The 9,320-nt window shown below is 49.7% G+C and overlaps 1 protein-coding gene across 3 annotated transcripts in view; it reads right to left on the reverse strand.

Moving 5' to 3' along the window:
* ZNF473 (zinc finger protein 473) overlaps positions 1 to 2,966 on the reverse strand; it is a 19,423-nt gene extending 16,457 nt beyond the window's left edge. The window contains exon 1 of one of the 3 annotated variants that reach the window (XM_011965991.1): positions 2,849 to 2,966. The gene's annotated coding sequence lies outside the window, so the exon portion shown is untranslated. Of the gene's footprint in view, positions 1 to 2,797 lie in introns of all 3 variants that reach the window. The other 2 variants (XM_011965992.1, XM_011965990.1) reach the window with 2 other exon arrangements.
* Between the last annotated feature and the right edge of the window lie 6,354 nt (positions 2,967 to 9,320).

The following is a 9,320-nucleotide window of genomic DNA, read 5'->3' on the forward strand; positions in this document are numbered from 1 at the left end:
GGAGGCTGAGGTGAGAGAATGGTGTGAACCCAAGAGGTGGAGCTTGCAGTGAGCCGAGATTGTGCCACTGCACTCCAGCCTGGGCGACAGAGCAAGACTCGGTCTCAAAAACAGAAACAATACAAAACAAAATCCCAGCACAGTGTGGATCAGGCTGCACTTCATAATTGAACACTTTACCATTTCTAGAGAAAGGAATAATTATTCATTCTAGGTAGAATAATTTAAAGTTATATTTTAAAAAAATACCCTGTAGTAGTTCAGGTAAGGCATGAATACTAAATTTATGAAAAAAAAAATTTGTTCTGAGTTTTCCAGATTTTTGAGACTACAGATATGGGAATATGGTAGACCTACAATAAATGCTAATTCTGCTGAACAATGAGTTTTTTTACATGTCAGAGGTTAAGCCTCAATCTATGAGTATAACTCAGTTGACAGATATTTGGTCCATAATGTTTGTTGGCAGACAGAATGTTTTGAAAGAAAATTCAAGCATGGCTCACTAGTCTCAAACTTGAAAACTGGAAAATTTCACCTAAAAATTAGGTTTCCAACTTCTGAAACACCCTAGGATTTGGCAACACTGGGTCTACATCCCACGAAGTTAGTTCACTGGAGCCCATTTAAAGCTCTCCGACCAGTGCTAGGCAAGTGGGGGATGCTTATAATCCCAGCACCTTGGGAGGCTGAAGTGGGTTCGAGACCAGCCTGGGCAACATAACAAGACCTTGTTTCTACAAAAAAATTTAAAAATAAGCAAGTTGTGGTACCACGTGCCTGTAGTCCCAGCTACTTGGAAGGCTGAGGTAGGAGGATCACAAGGCTGCAGTGAGCTATGATTGTGCCACTGTACTCCAGCCTGGGTGACAGAGAAAGATCCCGCCTCCAAAAAAATAAATAAATAAATATAAGTTTAAAAAGAGGCTGGGTGCAGTGGCTCATGCCTGTAATCCCAGCACTTTGGGAGGCCGAGGAGGACAGATCACCTGAACTGGAGTCTGAGACCAGCCTGGTCAACATGGTGAAACCTCCGTCTCTACCAAAAATACTAAAATTAGCCGTGGTGGTGCATGGCTGTAATTCCAGTTACTTGGGAGGCTGAGGCAGGAGAATCGCTTCAACCCGAGAGGTGGAGGTTCCAGTGAGACCGCACTCCAGCCTGGGTGACAGAGCAAGACTCTGTCTCCAAAACAAACAAACAAAGAACAACAACAAAAAAAACCAAACACAACTCTCCCTTTATATGAAGCAAGTGCTCTCCAAGGCCCCGCAGCCTCACTTGGACCAATTCTCTTCTTTCCTGTATGTTATCTGCCTGGCCCTCACAGACAGCTGAGCTTGAGACCCCTGTGTGCAGTTACCAAATCACATTCTGTTCACATCTCATATACTCTTAGCCCTGGGAGGAAAGAAATGAGGGCCCAGAGGTGGAGCCCAAGGTCATCCAGCCCAGAGTGACTTAAGCCAAACAATTATCAGGCTGAAAACCTTGGGCCTGAGAGTCTTGCACCTCCTTCCAGATCATTTACCTTCTCTAAGCCTCAGTTTCCACATGTACCAAATGGAACAAATACAACAGATCCACGGTCCTTTAAATGCTCCAAAGAACGGAACTTGATTTATAAACTGACCGCAAAACTTCACCTGGATCGCCACAGGCCATGTAGGGTCTTAATATTCTGCTAAGTGTGAATATCCACACCTTGACCCATAGAAACATTTTATGACCAAGAACTGGCCCAGATTCCTCGGGGTGGGGGGATGCTGACTAATTATAAAATACACACCCTATTAGCTTTCTAAAATTTGAAAAATTCTGATTCCCAAGATTGCCTTGTTGCCAAGGGGACCTGCACCTATGTCTCAGTGCTGCTGCGGGGATCGGGAGAGGAAAAGGGACTCCAGCAGGGCGCCTGGCACACAGAAAGCGCTCAAGTACTGAAAATGTTAAGTACTTCAACTTCCCCAAGAACTCTCATCCATCCTCCAGCAAGATTCTGCCTAAATCTGCCAACTTCAGGTTCTGCCAACTTCAGGTAACTCATTTCCCTTCTTCCCCAACCAAAACCAAAATAAAACAGAATCACTCCTCTCAGGGCCGTCAGGGAGGGCTGGAAACCCCTTTAGCGGTTTTCTTTTTTCTTTTTGAGACAGTGTCTTGCTCTGTCGCCCAGGCTGGAGTGCAGTGGTGCCATCGCGGCTCACTGCAACCTCTGCCTCCCGGGTTCAAGCAATCCTCCCACCTCGGTCTCCCAATTAGCTACGACTACAGGCGCGCGCCACCACGCCCGGCTAATTTTTGTATTTTTTCTTTTTTTGTAGAGACAGGGTTTCACCATGTGGCCCAGGCTAGCCTCGAAATCCTGGGCTCAAGCGATCCGCCCGCCTTGGCCTCTCAAGGTGCTTTTCTTCCTTTTTTTTAAGACGTAGTCTCGCTCCGTCACCCAGGCTGGAGTGCAATGGCGCGATCTCGGCTCACTGCAACCTCCGCCTCCTGGGTTCAAGCGATTCTCCTGCCTCAGCCTCCCGAGTGGCTGGGATTACAGGCGCCCGCCACCACGCTCAGCTAATTTTTGTATTTTTAGTAGAGACGGGGTTCGAGGAACTCCTGGCCGCAAGTGATCCCCCGCCAAGGCTTCCCAAAGTGCTGGGATTACAGGAGTGATCCACCGTGCCCGGCCCTTGAGCGGCTTTCCTAACAGACTGTGAAAGACGGTTCACACCTCCACCCAGGCAACCGCCGCCCAAGACGACGCACCCTTTGCCGCAGTCGCCCCCACTTCCATTCCGTCACCTCTCAGGAAGGACCGAGCCCCCAAGTCCCTCAGCCCCAGCGTGTCCGTACCTCGGGATTGTAATCGGCCGCGTCAACAGACGCAACTCCAGCCTCGAGGGAGCGGGAGATTCAACTCCTCGCACACGCGCCTCTTCGCAGCAACTTCCTGCGCGCGAGAAGCTTCTCTGACCGGCTGCACCCAGGGTCCTCCGCGCCAGCGCCAAGACTCTATTTCCCAGAGGGCTGTGCGGGCGACTTCGTTCGCCTTCCCATCTCCTCCCGCTTCTTCAGCCTTACTTAGCACTCTGGGAGTAGAGTAGAAACAGAATCAGGACCAGGCGGCATCAGGGTTTGTAGTCCAGATTTTTACCTTGTTAAATAATCATCTAATTAGCTTCTTGCCTTTATTAGAAGACTGGGAGTCTTCCCCTCTTCCGAAGAGCAAGCGGTAGGTTGCCATGGAAACGTGTTGAGACGGGATTTCTGAGAAAACGCGCGGAAGTAAGGGGTGGAGTTGAGGCGGGAGAAGTGGTAATGTGACCTCTGACTGGTGGAGAGATGCCTTACGGTGTATTCCGATTGGTTTCACACTAACACATGCGCAGTAGAAACAGAAGGCCTTCCAAAGAGGCTAGAACGGTGGGGAGGGGGATGAGTAATGACGGAATAATCCCCATTCCGTCTGGAATCAGAGGGCGGGCCTGCCGCGGAGGCCTCTGGGAAACGGAGTTCCCAGGTAGGCGAAGCCCAGGGGCCGTCGGGAAGTCCGCGGCGCCTGCGCGGACGCCACAGGCTCAGGATGCGCGCGCAGCGCTCTCCGCCCAGCGGAAGTTTTCGCGGGGCAACCGAGAAGGTGAGTCCCAGTAACTGCGGAGGATCCGAAGGGTCAGGCTGCAGAAGCCTAGAATCCCAACCCCGTCGCTAAGTAAAGAGGTGAGGGGAAGCGAGGCGGAATGGCCGTACGTCCCCCGACCCCCTAGCCGCAGCTCGGCTGGGGTGTCCGTGACGTCAGCACGACCCTTTGTGGGAGGTGGGGGCCCCTGCGGTCGGGGTTCGGAATGAGAGCGGCTCCGGGTCGCGGGGTTCACTGGCTTTCTCTTGAGCTTCCGAAGCCACCTTTGGCTCCTGCGCTGTCAAACTTGGCATCTAAGTCATCCCATGGTTTCTATGGAGGATGGGGCCGAAGGGAGTCTCTGTCGCCTAGGCAACCGCCCACCTGCGTTGGGGTGGGGTCTGACCTTTAGCCTTTTTGCTGTTGTCTCCTGAAGTTTCTAGGAGGAACACTATACAGTAGTTGACACATAGCAGCTGTTCACTAAACATTTGTTGAGTAAGTCAAATAAATTAAGATAAAGACTGGCCTGAGGGTTGGAGTCTTGGGCTTTCAAGTCCTGACCTGGCCATTGCATAGGTGACTTCAGCACATCCACTTTTACTGAGTGTTTACTATATGGAAGGCTCCGTGCAACCGATCTTACCCTACTATAACCGGGGCTTGAACGGTGCTAGTCTAATAGGCACTGCTCAAGCCCACGTTATTATAGCAGTGTCTAAAACAAAAATCCTGCCCAGCTAATTCACATTTTCAGGGTGGTTGGGGATGCCAGACACTAAAAAAGAAATGTTAAAGAGTATTTACAGGTCTGCAATCCTTTATCTATGACTTTAAAATCCAAAACGTTGTTAAAACTGAAAGATCTTTTTCTCTGTTTTGCAACTTACCTGGTAGCCCAACCTCACCTGGCTTTGAACTTGTTTGCTGGCAATACCCACTCTGAACTGATATGTGACTATTTAGAATTTTTAAAGATTTTGTTGTGCAAATCATATACTTGCTTATGGAGAGTTGCCCCTGGATCTCGCCGGTGTTGTAATATGCAATATGTAAGAGGTTCTAAAATACAAAAAATTTGACTGGGCATGGTGGCTTCCGCCTGTAATCGCAGCGCTTTAGGAGACCGAGGCGGGCGGATCACCTGGGGTCATGAGTTCGAGACCAGCCTGGCCAAATGGTGAAACCCCGTCTCTACTAAAAATAAAAAAATTAGCCGGGCATGGTGGCATGCACCTGTAATCCCAGCTACTCAGGAGGTTGAGGCAGGGAGAATCGCTTGAATCCAGGAAGCGGAGGTTGCAAGTGAGCTGAGATCGTGCCGCTGCACTCCAACCTCGGTGACATAGCAAAACTCTGTCCCAAAGGGAAAAAATAATATATATTTTTTGCCCACCATCATGTAATACATGGCAGAAGCAAGATCCAAACCCAGGCAGATTATGTCCCAAGTTTATCCTCTTAACCCCTATACAGATCTGTTTCTAAGTGGCAGGTCTTTTTTAAGGACCATCCAGCTAGATAATTCTGGCCCTGAGCTTTGAGTCTCTGGCTAGATGTCTAGACTTGCCTGAAAGATGAATGTGTGTGACACAGCTGGGAACCCCCCTGCCTTCTTGGCACGTTTTCTTCTGCAAAGGAGACAATGATTTATTCACTCAGCAAACGTAGACCCAGCATTTGCTCTGTGCCAGGCCTGTGTGAGGCTCTGGGCATACTGTGGCAAACCAGACAGGGAAAAGTCCCTGCCATTATGAAGCTTACATTCTAGTAACTCAGAGTATGTCAGGTGGTGACAAGCACTGTGAAGAAAAATAAAGCAAGGTAAGGAGGATAAAACACGCTATTAGTAAAATGGTGTCCAGGGCCAGGCACGGTCGCTTGAGCCTGTAATCCCAGGACTTTGGGAGGCCGAGGCGAAGGGATCACCTGAAGTCAGGAGTTCAAGGCCAGCCTGGCCAACATGGTGAAACCGCATCTCTACTAAAAATACAGAATTAGCCAGGCGTGGTGGCACGCACCTGTAATCCCAGCTACATGGGAGGCTGAGGCAGGAGAATCACTTGAACCCAGGAGACAGAGGTTGCAGTAAGCCAGGATCGCACCATTGCACTCCAGCCTGGGCCAAAAGAGCGAAACTCCGTCTCAAAAAAAAGAAAAGAAAAAACACAGTAAAATCGTGTCCAAGAAGATCTCTGAGAAGGTGACATTTGAACAGAGAGCTAAAGAAGGTGATGAGGAAGTGACATGTGTGCACTCTTGGGGGAACAGTGTTCCAGGCAGATGGGAGAGCAGGTGCAAAGGTCTTGGGGAAGAAACGTTCTTGTCACAATTGGGGAAAAGCACCGAAGCCAGTGTGGCTGACTCAGCATGAGCAAGGCGAGATGGTGGGAGAGGTCAGAGAGGGAACAGGGAAGTGGCAGATCATACAGGGGCTCCTGGGCCATGGTAGGAATTTTGGTGTTGATTCTGTTTAAAATGAAATCCACCATATGGTTTTGAGTAGAGGAGGGACAGGGACTGACTTACATTTTTTTTAATGTATTTGTTTGTTTATGAGACTGAGTCTCGCTCTGTCGCCCAGGCTGGAGTGCAGCAGTGCGACCTTGGCTCACTGCAACCTCTACCTCCCCGGTTCAAGTGACTCTCATGCCTCAGCCTCCCAAGTAACTGGGATTACAGGCGCCTGTCACCACACCCGGCTGATATGTGTGTGTGTGTGTGTGTGTGTGTGTGTGTGTTTTTAGTAGAGACGGGGTTTCACCATGGTGTCCAGGCTGGTCTGGATCTCCTGACCTCACGTAATCCGCCCACCTTGGCCTCCCAAAGTGCTGGGATTACAGGCGTAAGCCACCGTGTCCAACCCACCATATGGGCCAGGGTCTGACAGGGGCAGGGTCTGACTTAGATTTTAAATGGACCCCTCTAGCTACTGGGTTGAAAATCGATGTAGGGACAAGCGTAGAAGCCGGAAGTCTAGTTAGGAAGCTGCTGCAGTAGCACAAGGGAGAGATGGTGGCCTAGACCAGGCTGGTGACGGTGTCAGAACCGGGGATGGCACATGGTTAAAAGACTCTCTTACCCTGATTCCACACCCAACATCAGCTTCCAGATTTAAATCTACAAGAATGTTCTGACCTGCTGCCCCAAGATCCCAGTCCGGTTTTGCATTTTCGTTGTGTGAACTGGCACCAGGTTAAGAACATGGGCTTTTAGGTTCTGGATTCCAGCTGCGTCCCCACTGTTTTCTAGGTGAGTGGAGTCAGGTCTGGGGGAAGGAGAATTGTCACCCTTTGAGCATCATTTTGCAGGTTTCAAAGATGGGATGATCATCCCTACCTCATAGAATGGAGGGGAAGATTAAACAAAATCATGTGTCTGGCTTGCCACTTAAGAGCTGTGTGGCCCTGGGCAAGTCATTTTCTCCCTGAGCCTCTGCTTCTCATCTCCCCAAAGGGGAAATCATTCTTACCTTGAAAAGGGTGATTGGGAAGGTTCTGTAGATAATACCTCCTGAGAACTTAGCACAGTGATCTGCACATACTGAACTGTCATGAAATGAGAACCGTCTTCAGTGACTTAACCTCTGTGCAGCAGGGACTCTCTGTTCTGGTCACTGTGTCTAGGAAAAAATTATCCCACAATTTACTGGTGTAGAACCGCCATTTCTTGTGCCCATGGATCCTGTGGGCCAGGAATTCAGAGTGAGCACAGCAGAGTGGCCTGTTTCTGCTCCCCAATGCCTGTGCCTTAGCAGGAAGATTTGAAGGCTGGGATTTAAGTGGCCTGAGGACTTGCCCACTCACCCAGCAGCTGATGCTGGCTGTTGGCCAGGGGCCTCAGTTCCTCTCCATCTGAGCCTCTCCATGTGGTTTCTCTGCCTGGGCTACTTTAGGCTGCCTCATGCCATGGAAACTGGCTTCCATGGGTGAGCAGCCTGAGTGAGCCAGCCAGGTGCGAGTTGTTTTTTATGACCCAGACTTGGAAGTCTCATGGCCTTACTGCTGCCAGTCCTCTGTTGGTAGGAGTAGTCACGGCTCTGCCCAGCTCCAAACGGGGAGGAACAGAGACCCTGACTCCTGGGAAGAGAGGTTACAAGGTTCCAAAGAGCACACAGGACCAGAAATACTGCTGTGACCTGCTTTGGAAAATATGAGTGCCATACTCTCCTATGAAGTGGTGATAATTCTGGAGCCGGCGTCCTGGGCTGTTGTATAGACTAAATAGGATAATGCATAGAAAGCTGTCTGCCTGGAGGACTCCTCCCCAGATATTGACAACTCGCTCCCTGGTTTCCTTTGGGTCTCAGCTCAGATGCCTCCCTCTGGGTGAGTCCCTCCTTGGCCGCCCTGTGTGGATAGTGACCCATCAAACTCTGTGGCATCCTGTTTTCTTCTGTGGTACTTTATTGTCCTCCATAGCACTTTCTCCATCTGACCTGTTCAGCGGTTCCTTGCTCATTTGTTTGTTAGCTTCTCTTCCCCACCAGAACTTGAGCATCCTGAAGGCAGGGGCTGGGTTGTTTCCTTTGCTGCTGTTTCCCCAGTGACCGGCATAAACAGGAAACTCGGTGAATAATTATCGAGTGAATGAATGAGTGAATAAACGAACGAATGGATTTGGCACATGCTGGTGACATGACCAGTGCTCAATAAACATTAGCTATTATCTTTCCTTTCTGTGTGAAAGCATGAGTCAGCCACTCCTCTTTTGTTCACTTACAGGTCGCTGTCAAAATGGAGTTTCCAGCCCAGTAAATCCAAGGGCCAGACCGTGACCTCATAAAGGTATTATCCCTTGGGCATAGCCTCTCAAGGCCTTTTTCCTTTTTCCCACCAGCAGCTGGCTCCTGCTTGTCTCCTCTGGGTTGCTGCTGGCCAGCTTTACTCCCAGAAAGAACATTGTGGTGGGTATGGCAGGGCTTGCGTGCTTAGGCACTTGCTGCGTCCTGGAGGCATCTTTCCCGGAGGGCAGCCAGCATCTGGGGAAATTCTATGTAACATGAAGCCATTTAAAACCATCACAGATTTCTGCCAGGTGTGGAGGCTCACACCTGTAATTCCAGCACTTTGGGAGGCTGAGGCAGGTGGATCACTTGAGGTCAGGAGTTCCAGACCATCCTGGCCAACATGGTGAAACCCCATCTGTACTAAAAATATAAAAATTAGCTGGGTGTGGTGGCGCATACTTGTATATAAAAATTAGCTAGGTGTGGTGGCGCTTACCTGTAGTCCCAGCTACTCAGGATGCTGAGGAAGGAGAATCGCTTGAACCTAGGAGGCAGAGGTTGCAGTGAGCCAAGACCGCACCACTGCACTCCAGCCTGGGCGACAACAGCAGAACTCCATCTCAAAAAAGAAAAAAAAATTAGCTGGGTGTGGTAGGGCACACCTGTAGTCCCAGCCACACAGGACACTGACAGGAAAATCACTTGAACCTGGGAGACGGAGGTTGCAGTGAGCCAAGATCGCGCCACTGCACTGCAGCCTGGGTGACAGAGTGAAACTCTGTCTCAAAATAAATAAATAAAACAAACCATCACAGATTTCTAAACAAACCCTTTGTTCACATAAGAAATCTAGGCATAGTGGCCCACACCTGTAATCCCAGCACTTTGGGAAGCCAAGGCAGAAAGATTGAGCTCAGGAGTTCGAGACCAGGGCAACACAGCAAGACACCATCTCTACAAAAAGTAAAAAAAAAAAAAAA

Source organism: Mandrillus leucophaeus, unplaced genomic scaffold (assembly GCF_000951045.1).
Source record: "Mandrillus leucophaeus isolate KB7577 unplaced genomic scaffold, Mleu.le_1.0 Scaffold74, whole genome shotgun sequence".
NCBI lineage: Eukaryota > Metazoa > Chordata > Mammalia > Primates > Cercopithecidae > Mandrillus > Mandrillus leucophaeus.